At 50.6% G+C, this 13,407-nt stretch overlaps 1 non-coding gene across 1 annotated transcript; it reads right to left on the bottom strand.

Annotated features, from left to right (window-relative positions):
* Positions 1-9,882: 9,882 nt before the first annotated feature.
* On the bottom strand, positions 9,883-9,954 carry TRNAT-CGU. Its single transcript has one exon. It is a non-coding gene; the product is annotated as a tRNA-Thr (tRNA).
* Between the last annotated feature and the right edge of the window lie 3,453 nt (positions 9,955-13,407).

Here is a 13,407-nt window from a genome sequence, read left to right as displayed (position 1 = left end):
GGGGAACCCATGCCCCTGGACGCTGGGGATGGATTCAAAGGTGCGAGGGGTTCTCCCTTCTCTCTAAGTCGTGGACACCAAAGCGGAAGTGGCACCAGGGACTGGGTGGGTAGGTCAGCCTGGTTCAGCGTGACCGGGTCGCCTAGAATTGCTAGGTCAACGTCTTGGAATTTCAGCAGGGTGGCCAAGCTGTGTCAGGAAACTGGAAGAATGTTCCACACGCAGCCCAGGTAGACATGAAGGACTCGAACGGCGTCTCCTTCTGCATAGACCTCCTCTCTGGAACCCACATGACCGTGGACCTAGCGCTGCCGCTCAGACCAGTACCAACTTAAAAATCAATACTGTTGGCTTTGAAGTGTTTTGACCAGAGGTTGCAACTGGCAGGCCCCAGGCCAAGTGGAGCCCACAGATGTGTTTCATTTGGCCCGCAGACCATTTAAAATAATAATAATAAAATTGATTTGGTTGCCAACATTTTTAAATCAGGAAATTTCGTATTTAAAAAAATCCAGATTTCTGGCTTCTCTTAAAAAAACAAAAAATCAGATGATCAAAAGATTTGGCAGCGCTGGGCCCGCATTCCCACAGGGCAACAGTTGGTTGGAGCAGAACAGCATATAATAACATATGAGTCAGGGAAGGCTAGCTGCTGTAACAAACAATCCCACACTTTCAATGGCTCACCACAGTACAGTTTGATTTCTTGTTTGGATCACAGCGCAAGAAGTGGGGAGCAGGGGGACCCACAAGTTATTTAGAAACCCAGGTGCCTTTTATTTTGTGGCTCTGGCGTCTTTAAAAAAAAAGTTTTAATAAATATATTTTAAAGATTTTATTTATACATTTGAGAGAGAGAGTGCTGGGGTGGGGGTTGGTGGTGGAGGGGCAGAGAAAGAGGGAGAAAGAGTCCCAAGCAGGCTCTGCACTGAGCACGGAGCCCAATGGGGGTCCTGATCCCATGACCCCGTGATCACAACTGGTACTCTGACATCTTCTAGGGCTTCATTCTTTCTCCATGAGCTGGGGGCGGGGGTGGTTTACAGGGAAAGCAAACCAGCTTTTAACTGCATCAGCTAGGAAGTGTCTCACATGGGTGAACGCCCATCACGAGGCCCAACAAGTACCCAAAGGGGCTGTGAAATGTGGTGCCTGGCTCAGAGACCAGGAGGAAGAGGAGGCTTATGGATGTATGAAACAGTGTCTCTGTTTCAAGTGGCTGTCCCAGATCCTTCCTCAAGTTGGTGATGGAAATTCTCTTATTGTCCTTCCACACCCCTCTCCAGCTCAGCTCTTTGGCTCAGGGGAAACCACCAGTCATTGGTTGGAGAATAACCATGTGACACCATCCCAACCAATGAGAGATGGGGAATTTGGATATGATCCCTGGAACCGCAGCAACCATTTTGGGCCAGAGGGGGTGAAGCCAACATGCTGATGGCAGAGAAGAGAGGTGGAAGGAACCTGTGTCTCTCGTGGCCTGATGGAGCTGATCGAACATTCACTTGAGAAACCCACCATCCCTCTAGACATCCTGGTAAATGCCTAATAAATTTCCTTATTTTTAAAGGCAGTTTGAGACAGGGCAGCTCCTGTTCCTTGTAGAAAAAAGTATCCAAAGTACTAAGGGCATAGTTCCTGCCTGGCTGGATTCACTTAGGTCATCTGCCTGGTCATGTAGGTATTTGAGTTTTGACCCCTTGACTTAAAATTCTTTCTTCTTGCCATGCAGAGTGGCCAGCCCCAACCTTCATGGCCTGGATTATAGAAATTTCCCAATGTCTACCCCTGGAGAATGCAATGTGCAACTTTCAGTGCTGCCTGAGGCCACATGGTCCCAACCAGGGCCTGGGTCTCCACCTGCATCTTGAGGATGCAGCAATCCCTGTGTGACACTGACTGCAAGATGTCCTTGGGGTTTGGGACTTCATGCTGGTCAGAGGCTGGTGGTCATTCCTGTGGTAGCCTGTCTCCAAGTCTCTTAAGAGAGTCCCTGAGATGTGTAGCTTCTTTTCGAAGAAAGGATAGGTAGAATGACCCATCATCCTGGTTTGCCAGGACAGAGGGGTTTTCTGGGTCATTGGACTTTCAGTGATAAGACTGGGACAGTCCCAGGGCGCCTGGGTGGCCCAGTCGTTAAGCATCTGCCTTCGGCTCAGGTCGCGATCCCAGGATCCTGGGATCGAGCCCCGCATTGGGCTCCCCACTCCGCGGAAAGCCTGCTTCTCCCTCTCCTACTCCCCCTGCTTGTGTTCCCTCTCTCACTGTGTCTCTCTCTGTCAAATAAATAAATAAAATCTTAAAAAAAAAAAAAAAAAGACTGAGACAGTCCCAGGCAAACCAGACAGTGGGTCACCCTACCTATCCTGGACAAGAAATGTGGGAAGAGAGGAGAGTTGCTGGCTCAGGTCTGTCGGAGTGGCTGTCACTGGGGAAGGAAAGAAAGTAGAATCTTTTGAATACCCACAGCCGGTCCCCAAAGACTGTGTTAGCCTTGTGGGCAAGGTCTTGATGTGCCCTCAGGGTAATGGGTGAGGGGACCAGTCAAAAGGAACCTAGACATCGTGGAGATACATTAGGAAGGGACAGAGAGTCTGAGAAAGAGAATAGATCACGTAGGTGACAAGTGGCGAGTTGGTCAGAGAGGAGTCATCCCAGCTGGGGGCGGTGGGGGGGGGGGGGCAGAGAGAGTCTGGGGAGAGGCCAGAGGCCTACCAGATGGGCCGGCTGTGGAGACAGTGGGAGAATTCTTAGAGCCATTGAGTTGCATTATTGGAGCCTCTCCCCACTAATGCCTGCTCTGGTAGCTTCTAGAGGGCCACGGGGGACGTTGAAAGGGCTGTTCAATTCCATTCTGATACCGGACTGCCGTAGCCTTGTGCAAATGTCCGCATAAATGTGAGCCGGGGAGGGCTGGTTCTGGGAAAGGCCCAGGGATGGGCCATTTCTACCTCTGCGCACCCATTTCTAGCCCCGAACCCAAGGCCAGTCTGTCCTCCAGAACCTGGGGAACGTACCTTCTCTCTCTTTCTCTCAATCTGTAAAATGGATGTAGTATCTTCCTCACCGTGTATGTACCAGGCTCTGTGCTAGGTGGCTTGATGTGGGTTAGACCACACGAGAGCCACTTTTTTTTTTTTTTTTTGCCTTTAATTGTGAGGTCTTTCAGGCCAACTCCAAACAACAGAGAATAAATTAACAAACACCCCTATGCTACCACCCAGTTTAAGTAGTACATAAATAAAATCAAATACAAATTCAGGTAATACCCTCTTGGCCATCTCTAGGATCCCCACAGACAACGTTGTCCTGGATGTAGACATCATCACACAGGCAAGTCTTTATGCTTTCGCCACCTATGTGACCAGAAACAAATAGGGCTTTGTTTGCCCCATGTTTACTCTGTATAAATGGCATCATCTTTCTCTGCCTGCCTTTTTTTGCTCCACATTTTGTGAGCTTTCTCCATGTAGTTGGATGGAGTTATAGTTTATTTCTTTGAACTGCTGAACTTAATTCTATTCTGTGAGCATTCCACAGTTTGCATTTCTGTTTTCCTGGACGGACATTTAGCTCTTCCCAGCAAAGCTGCTCTGAACAGCCTTGTGTACATGAATTTCCGCAAGGCTTGCCCGCCAGAGGAGGATTCCTAGGTCTCATTTACATGGGGTTTTGAGAAACGTGGTGGCTTTGAGCCTGGCGTGGACTCTCAAGTTTCTCTCAGGCCCCTCGAGTCCTTGTTGTCTTATGCCCGAAAGTTTTCACACATTTGCACAATCTGTCTGGCTCCTCTGGGCATTTGAGCTTTCAGCCTCTCGTCTCTTGGGAAATGCATGGGCATGTAAGCCAGTAATTGTAATATCGTGTGGTAAGTGCTAGAAAAGCAATAAAGCCAAGGTGCTGGTGGTACGGCGAGGAATGAGCAACTCCAACTAATGCATTGAGGGATGATTCAAAATAATAGTTAAGTTAGTAATAGTTAGGCAAAGTGTTGTGGTATGAGTAGGAGTTTTCCAGGAAGCCAGAAATGGAGAAAGGCCATTCATTATAGGTAGAGGGAACAGCATATATGCAGGCTCAGAGGACGAAGGCACAAGCTGAATTGAAGGCATACTAAAGACTGGTGTAAAACACTGAAGAGCAAGAGGGAGCACAGTAGGAGGGACACTGGGGGCCTGGAATGCCATGCTGGTGGACATCTTGTGAAGGACAGAATGACGAGAGTGACACATTCACTGCTGTGTTGGAGAGAGGTCAAATGACAGTGGAAGGAGGGTGGAAGAGAGGCAATACAGAAAGCAAAGGATACCAGGTAGGAGTCTACTGCACCAGTCCAAGCACCAGTCAGCAAAGAGGAGATGGAACCGTGAAGGTCTAAAGCAACACACAGGAGGTGACTGGAGAGAGGTTTAGGCTTTGACCAGCTGGATGAGCAGGTGAGGAAGGAGAGGTGAGTCAAGGGTTGGGGTAAGCAGAATCACGGTCTCCCAAATTTGTCCACACCTTCATCCCTAGAACCTATGAATATGTTGTGTTTTGTGGCAAAAGGGACTTTGCAGATGTAATTAAAGTTATAGACTTTTAAAAAGGAGGGTGAGTCTGGATTATCCAGGTGGGCCCAATCCAAATCCAGGAGCCGTTGCAAGCAGAGTATTTTCTTTGGCTTGCATGAAGCAGAGAACTTTTTTTTTTTTTTTTGGCTTGCATGTGAAAGATGGAAAGATGTAGAAGGTGAAGCAAGACTTGAAATGTGCAGAGGACTTGGTGCAGATGTCAGGACACTGTGTGCAAGGCCTGAAGAGAGGCCTCAAGCCGCCGTGAAACAGAACTCAGTCCTACAAGTGTAGGGAACTGGATCTGGCCAACCACCTGAGGAAGCATGGAAGCAGATTCATCCAGAGCCTCTGATCATAGCCCAGCTGGTCACCACCTTGACCTTAGACTTGTCTGAGACCTAGAACCCATGTGGGCTTCTGACCTACAGACATGGACAGAGAAGACGGTGTGGTCTTAAGTTGCTAAGGTTGTGGTAACTTGGTCCAGCAGTGGGAGAAAACCAACTCAAACCTGGATCCTGGGTTTGTCGCTAGGATTGCCTTCTTGTCCTTACATGGTGGAGAAAGAGAGAGAGAGAGAGCTCTCGTGTCTCATCCTCTTTTTATAAGGCATGAATTCCACCCTGAGCGCCTCACTCTCATGACCTCATCTCCTCCTGATTAGCCCCCAAAGGCCTAACCCCCTAATACCATCACACTGGGGATTATGGCTTTGACATATGAACTTGGGTGTGTGTATGTGTGATATAAATGTTTAGCTCATGGCAGCTGGAAGGACTCACTTTCAAGATCCCATGGCTGCTGACAGAATTCAGTTCCTTGTGGCCCATTGGACCAAGGGCTCTAATTTCTTGCTGGTTGTTGGCTGGAGGATGCCTTCCATTCCTCGCCATGGGGGCCTCCCCAACATGGCCGCTCATTTCATCCAACCAGCGGGAGAGAGTCTGCTATCCTCATGGGTGTGGCCATCTTATGTAACATAATAAGAGAAGTGGCATCACATCCCCTTTGCCGGATTCCATTGGCTGGAAGCAGGTCACCCCACTTCAGAAGAAGGGATGACATGGGGTGCGAAGACCAGAAGGCAAGTATAACAGGACATCATAGAGTCTGCCCGCCAACACTTCTCCAAGGAAGAGATGGGGCTTCTTATCTGGGTGTGTTTCCAGAATTGTTGCAGATCTTACATCCAGCGAGGCGTCAAGTTTGGGGGTTCTTCTGTGCCCACAGGGACTGAAAAATCAGCTCTGCCCACCTGAGTGAGAAGGGCAGGACGGGGGGAGCAGGGGGCAGACGGGAACACGGTCTCGGGGAGTGTTCCTCGTGCGCCAGCCTGGTGATTTGCTAAAGCAAAACTCAAGTAGATGTGACACAAACAACGTCTGGTGCTTCCAGGGGCCTGCCACAATATTTTCTTTTAAGTGCTACTCATGCCTGAAATACGCTTCTGGTTTTGAAATGTGGTTCTCAACTCATGCATGATTACGAATCACTCACTCTCTTATTAAGAGGGCCAGTTTTTATTCTTTAATGTAGGTTTTCAAGGCACATGATGTCACTCCAGATGGGAGATGCGCCAGGGCGGTCGACCCGAGGCCTCTCCTTCGAGGGGGTCAGTTCGGATGACAAGAGTGGGCTTTCTCCCTGCAGACTTGGCATCTCACCCATGCGGTGTGAGCTCAGTGTGAACACCTGTGCCCTCCAGAGCCCTGACATCTGGTACTCTTTACATTTTCTCTTTTTTTCTGTTGTTAAGATTGTAAGTTTATGCTGCAAAAATAGTGAATCTGAAAGTAACACAGCTTCTCTCTCTGATGCCACCATAATAGAAAAGCAATCGGTGATTGGCTCCGCCACCACTCACCCCACCTGGAGGTCTTCATGGTCAAGAGCATGACAGGGAGCCTTCCGCGTGGGGGGTGGATGTTCTTCACATTCTGAGAAACCAACAGAAAAATCCATACATGTGTGGATAAATATGCCTATTTATTTTTTACAAAGACATCCACTAAAGTTACAGTTATACAAGATGGAGAAATTCTAGAGATCTCTACAAGAGAGTGACTATCGTTAACCAATTTGTTGAGAGGGCAGATCTCACGTTAAGTGTTCTTATCACATACACACAAAAAGCAAAGGGACCCAGGAAGGTTGGAGGTGACGGTCTGTCTACTACCTTGAATGTGGTGATGGTTTCCAGGGCGTGTCCATATGTCCAAACTCATCCAGTTGTATACGTTCAATATGTGTGGGTGCTTCTGTTTATCAGTTATACCCTGATAAAGCTGTGAAACAAAACCCCAAAAGCAGGGCTTTTGTTACTAAATTAATCTCCAGATCCATGAGTCAGTCATTGCTTTTAATGGCTGCCCGTGATGCCATGACGTGGATGGACCACCCTTGACATCCTGGCTGATGGATGTTTACAATGTTGTCATCGGGAGGACTCCACCAGATGAGAAGCAAGTGAGTGTGTGTCATTCCAATTTCAGAACGGGAGAAACTGAGGCCCAGAGAAGTTAAGTGGAGGGTCTACGGCTCCCACGGGTTTCTGGTAGATGCAGGGCAGAGAGAAGCCAGGCTAACCCTGCCCTTGCTCTATGCTGCCACCTGGTGTCTCTGTTGAAGTTTGCTCCCGCGCAGCCTTTGTTGACAAACCAGCCCTTCCTTGCTAACGCTAGGATCCTGGGCTCCCTCTTTGGCTTCAGAATTCTTATTTAACCTTTTTTCTACCACTGACTCTCATGATCTGATCTGTCCTTACAGAGCTCTCAGTGCAAACCCACCTTCTCCCCAGTGGTCAAGTTCACACAGCAGGGTCTCAGAGGATCTAGGCTCAGTTACCTCTCCTCCCACCCCCAGCGTCAGGGGCTTCTTATCTTTCCCTTTACATACCCAAAGCTGACCAGAGAACGATTCTTCACAGAGCAAACACAGCGGAGTTCAAGCCGACTTTCAGAAATTCATAGAAAAGTTATAGAAATCCAAACATGGCTTTCTATATTCATGAACACAAGTGGTTTAAATCAACATAAAATGGCTTGCTTATTCAGACACATAATCAGTGTCACGCATTTAAGTGTAAAGAGGACCCAAATTCAGGATTTTGGTCACTGGTGTCTGATTCGACAGCCTGTGCCAAACTGGTTTTTACAGCTCTGTGGCATCCCCAGATTTCAACCAGAGGTGATGATTTTGAGATTTATGTGTAATCTTCCAAGCTTAAGAACAAAAAACTAAATAGCATGAGCTTCTCCACGTATAAATATATACCCTTAGATATTTTGTGCAATTTTTTGGGGGGGGAGGTGGAGAATGGTACTCACAGTACCTTATGTAAATTGCCTTTTTCTAAAGTCCATTCATCATGTGGAGTGGAAGGGGGGTGCCCTGTGTAGGGTGGGGCTGGGAAATTGTTGGGGGTGCTTTCCTAGGATGATGTCACCTAGGAGCGCTGATTCACTCTTTGGAGGGAAGGACAGGAAAATCTCCCTGGACAAGTTACCTCCCCCCACAGATACTGGCCTACCCGTGGGGGGCAGTGTGGTTTTCTGTTTGTTTAAGGGGGAGGAATATTTTGGGATATTTTTAAAAGGGAAGAGCCTAAGTGTTCTTTGGTGACACTTCTTTAAAATGAATGGGTGTCCCAGTGGAGAGAAGAGGACACTCAATCATTATCTGTCTTAATTCTGGATCATTCTAATGTGCCTGTGTTCTAATAGGTTATCTTTGGGTTTGTGGGCTCTGGAGTGATTCTGGAAAGAAAAAAAAATTACACATGTAATACAGTCATCTCCCAGAAAATCCAAAACAATGTGAACCTTTACAGGATAGAAATGAAGGAAGCCTTTCAACAGCTCTCCGACTGGACATCCCCCCCAGACAGGCAACGACTGTTAATTTGGTGTGGATCCTTCTACCGTCTGTCCAGTCAGGGAAGGCGGGGACCAGTCATCCCAGCATCAGCAAGACGCAGAAATGCAGAGTCTCCGGTTCCACTAAAGAATCAGAACCTGCCCTTTCCTGCGCGCCCCAGGTTGAAGTGTGAGAAGCCCTGTTGTTCACTACTTTCATGTGTGTGAGCTTCCACATTTGTATACATGCACACACACGTGGCCCCGGGGCTTAGGGTGTGGCTTTAGAATGGGGCTGTCTTTCGAAGAGCGGTTCTCCGTGTGGTCCGGCAGCATCCGCATCAGGTGGGAGGTAGTTAGAAATGCAAACGGTCAGGCTCCATCTCGGATTTACTGAAGGCAGAAGCGCTGGAGGTGGGGCCCAGCGATCGGCGTTTCCACAAGCCTGGGGATGCTGAGGAAGCCTGGCAAGTCCGGGAGTCTAGCCGCCGGCCGCTCCCGCCAGGCTCCCCGCCCCCCCATCGCATCCCCAGCCCCACTCTCTCCATCAGAGAGAGCTCGCCCCGATCTGTCTGGTTCACCGAGGTACCCCCTGAGTTCAGCTCCACCACGCATACACCAGGAGCTCCATGACTCTATTAGGAATGTCAGGCTGACACAGGTTTCCACGCGCTAGGTCAAGCCGGTTTTCAGATGACACAATAGGCCGCCTCCCTGGGGTCGAGGTCACCGCATACTGCACTCGAGCAGCCCCGTGGTGCATCCTTTCGTGGTGCGAAGAAAACAGGTTCCCTGCGGCCCTAGCTCCGTTTACTGAGGCCGCCTCTCCGGCCAGCGTCCAGCGTGTCCGGCAGCGACTTCACAATCGCCTGCGGCTGGCCAGAGACCCATTTCACAGAAGGGCAAACGGAGGCTCACACCGGTTTAGGTGTTCACGTCAGAACGGCTGCACGTCTGGGCAGGATTTCTCTCGAACGCAGTGCCTGCAACGGATTTCTTTCTTAAAACAGCAAGCCAGCCAGCAGCTGACTCTGGGTGTGGGCCCGGCATCAGGCCACGGCAGTCCTCTCATTCGAGAGGGTAAAATTGGACTTTAATGTTGAGGGAAAAAGCTTAGCGGCTCTCCAGTCAAGTGCCAGCAGCTGTAGGGTGGTTGTTTTTTTTTTTTTTTTTGCCCGGGGCCGCGGGTGTCCGGGGGACCCGTCACTTCCCGCGGGGGGCGGCAGGGGGCGCTGTCTGCAGGGCCGAGCTTGCGGAAGCGCGGAGGCCAGACCACCCAGACGCTCACCCTCGGCGAGGAGGGGAAGAGAACTTGAACTCAAACAGGGTGAAAACAGTTGGCCGGCTCTGCACCCATGGCTCCCAGGGGCGAGGCTCTAGCTGCGGAATACAGGAGGCGGGCTCTGCGGAGGGTCACTCTGGAAAAGTGATCCCAAGCCTAAAAAGTCTCCCCGCCAAGGAAGCCCGACGCCAGGCACGGACGGGGTTCGAACCCGTGATCTTCGGTTTACGAGACCGACGCCTTACCACTTGGCCACCGCGCCTGCGTTGGAATGGCGGCTCCGCGAGCCTCTATCCTGGCGTCGCTCCCGTGAGCTCGCCCCGCGGGCACGAGCTCGAGCGCGAGCGCGCCCGCCCGGCCGTCGCGCGGCCCCGCCCCGTCCCTGCGGCCGGCGGGGCGGGGCGGGGCGGGGCGGGGCGGGGCGGGGCTCCAGCGGGCGCGCGCCGGACGCTCCCCCGCGGACTCCCGCCGACCGACAGGCCTGCCTTGAGGGGTTCCCGCGTGCGCTGGGGCTGTGGTCCGGGAGTCCCCACTGCCACGGCAGAGGAGGCGTGTCCGGAACTCGGGAGCCGGCGGAACGCTTGTCTGCGACGCAGAGCCGGGGTTCGAATCCCAGCTCCGCCGGACTAAGTCCGAGACCGCCGACGGCGCGCGTCGGAGCCTCAGTTTCCCCTCTGCGGCGAAGCACGCCGGAAGCGGAGGAAAGGTGGCCGTTCTGGTTGCCAGCCCGACCCCCGGGCGGTCCACGGCTGCCCTGTGCGGAGCCCACGCTCGGCGAGGGTTGTGGGATGAATGCGTAAGTGTTAAAGAAGTAAAAAGCCCAAAGCTCCCTGTCCCCCACATTCCCGCGGTTGAGCCCAGGTGCGTGCCTCGTCCCGGACCAGCAGCATCACCTGGGAGCTTGCAGCCCTGCAGCCTCGCCGGCTCACCCACACCTGCCAAATTAGACCCGCCGGCGGAGCGCTCCAGGTGATGCTGATGCGCGGGGAATTGCTGAGCCTCGCTGCTGCCGACGGTTGATAGACACACTCATATGCTTGAACGTATTTATAGTCTCCAATTTTTATTTTTATACAAATGGACTGACTCTGCAGTTCTCTGCACTTTGATTTTTCATGAGTTAATGTATGATGTGTTAATACAGTGGTTTGCAGTGCGTAATACAAAATAATCATAAATGATACATATTGTTTAATAAATACTAGTAATTTGTGTTTCATTAATATGATACATAATAACACAGTATTGTAAATTATACTAGAGCATATACGATAATATGACCATCCCATATGCAACGATGGGTTACCTTATTCTCTTTAATAGCTACATGGTTTCCCATTCAGTGGCCGTATCTCAATTGATTTAGTCAACTCTGGGAGGTAGGCTTTTTGCCTTGTCTGCGGCTCTTTTGCTGCGCAGAACATTCTGCTATATGCATCTCTCCCATCTGCTACCAGAGATGTTTGTAGGATATATGGAGATGTAGATAGGAATGTTCACAGCCCACCATGCAAACGTATAGGTAAATAGGAAACTTAAAATTACCAGGGAGTTGTGTTCGCCAAATTGCTTTAAATGTCAAGGTCTGGGAAAGTGAGTGGAAAAGGCATCAACATCTCTCCACAGACACTGGGACATGAACCCTGAGACATTGCACCCACAGTGGGTGAGATCTTCCCGCAAGCCTCCCCGTAGCTCCCTAATTAGAAAAAAAAAAAAAAACTGAAGAACCTTTTCGGAATTAAAACATGCATTACTGAGCAATGTTTCCAACTAGCTGATGATAAAATTGGTTCCATCGTCCCCCTCCTTTTTTGGGTGTTCACTGAGCTATTGGAGGGATTGTGCGGAAGTGGCAGAGGCTTATCAAAAATGAAAAGAAATTAGCAAATGAGAGAAATTCACATGGGAGCTGAGCCCAGAACTAACTGGCAGGTGGATTGGGAATCAGATTCTAACAGGTGCTTTTTTTCAGCTTTGTCTTCTGAGGGAAGGGAGGGAGCAGAATCATAGAGGAGCTTCTGTCCCGTGTTGGGGAGGTGGGATGCCCCAGGGGTCCAGGGTCTGAGGGGCCTTGAGAGAGGCTGGCCCTCCCACCTGCTGTGAGCCCTAAACTAGAGAACACAGGTGCTGGGTGGTCTGACCCTATTTATCTCATAGGCAGAAGAAGCCCTGAGAGCCCACGGATCTCGGACATGTGGATGGAGGATCTGTCTGTCTTGTCCCCAGCGTCTCAGAGTGGTGCCTGCACAAGGTAGGTTCTCAAAAAAATATTGTAGAAGGAATTAACATTCGGGATTCCTTTCATCGTGGTCCTCTTTGTGGTTCTGTGAAACCTCCTTGGCCAGTGCCCTCCAACCACCGTTCCAGGCCTGCCCTGGCACTGAATCTTCCCCTTACCCTCCCTTGGATCAAGCAGAAGCTTGAAATTCCTTGGCGATAAGGGTGTTCCTTATTCACCCTTACAGAAAGAACTTAAATCCAGCAAACGTTTCCTGCACCCTAGCAGAGGCCCTGGGCCAGGTAGCTCCTGATTGCACACAGAGAAATTTGACCTGATCCCAGGCCTCCCCAAATGCCAGGGTGAGAAACCAGGGCCTGCCGATCTGGTGACAAAGCCGGGCGATATGATGAAAGGCGTTGGATCTTTTCGTTCTGTCTGTATAATCAAGTCGCCTGGGTCTGAATAATTCAGGAGCATCTACGTTTCTTTTGTGTTGAAATGCCATCGCTTTTTTGCATCTTAGAAAAAATATATAGTTTTACATCTTTTTTTCTTTTTGTACTTTTTTTTGTTTCTCGGTGCCTGTCCCCCAGGTTAAGGTTGTTTGAGAAAATGAAGTTGTCTCCAGAACCGTCTTCCCTTCCCGGCAGGACTCCTGCGATAGCCAGCTCAGCTGTCCTTTGCTCATGCCCGCTGCGCCCATTTGTTTTTTGTTTTGGTTTTTTTTTTAGATTTCTTTATTTATTTGACAGAGAGCATAAGCAGGGGGCAGCGGGAGCCGGAGAGGGAGAAGCAGGCTTCCCGCGGAGCAGGGAGCCCGATGCGGGGCTCGATCCCAGGACCCCGGGATCATGACCTGAGCCGAAGGCAGACGCCCAACCGACTGAGCCCCCCAGGCACCCCTCACTGCACCCATTTGAATGGCACTTTACAGTCTGGGAGGGCCTTAGCTGTGGCCCTGGCAGCACCTGTCACTCGGGCCGGCCCATCTCGGGAAGACGCAGACCCGCTCGCGGGGTCTCACATGGGGCCCGAGGGGCCGCCTTTCTGACAAACTCCCATGTCATGCTGATGCTGCTGGCCCTCAGTTTGAGAACCTCTGCTTTCAGGTATCTTGGAGAAATCCATTTGCATGAGGAAGATGTGGTGGGATGGGGGAAGCCCCTTAAGCTTAGATATTTAGGTCACCTGAGTTCGTCACAGCAGGTTTTTACTAATAACCTAAATCAAAGCTCCGTTGGCCACTTCCGGCATCTTAGTGACCGCACTGTTCGTCATGAGGGGGTTAGAGCCCCGGGTTAGAGCCAGAGAACACAGCCTTCCTTCCTTCCTTTCTGTGGAGGTTTCAGAGCAGGCTCAGCACCTCAGATGCTGTGTGGGGGCCAGGCTGTGAACTGAGCAGGTGTAAGGGGCCTGGGGCCACTGTATATCCCCGCCAGAAATATCTGAGTTCCAGTTACTTCACATTTTCCACATCCTGGTGTTTTAATT

This window comes from Mirounga leonina, unplaced genomic scaffold (genome assembly GCF_011800145.1).
Source record: "Mirounga leonina isolate KUSES-001 unplaced genomic scaffold, KU_Mleo_1.0 Mir_175, whole genome shotgun sequence".
Taxonomy (NCBI): Eukaryota; Metazoa; Chordata; class Mammalia; order Carnivora; family Phocidae; genus Mirounga; species Mirounga leonina.
This window is presented reverse-complemented; position numbering and strand designations above follow the sequence as displayed.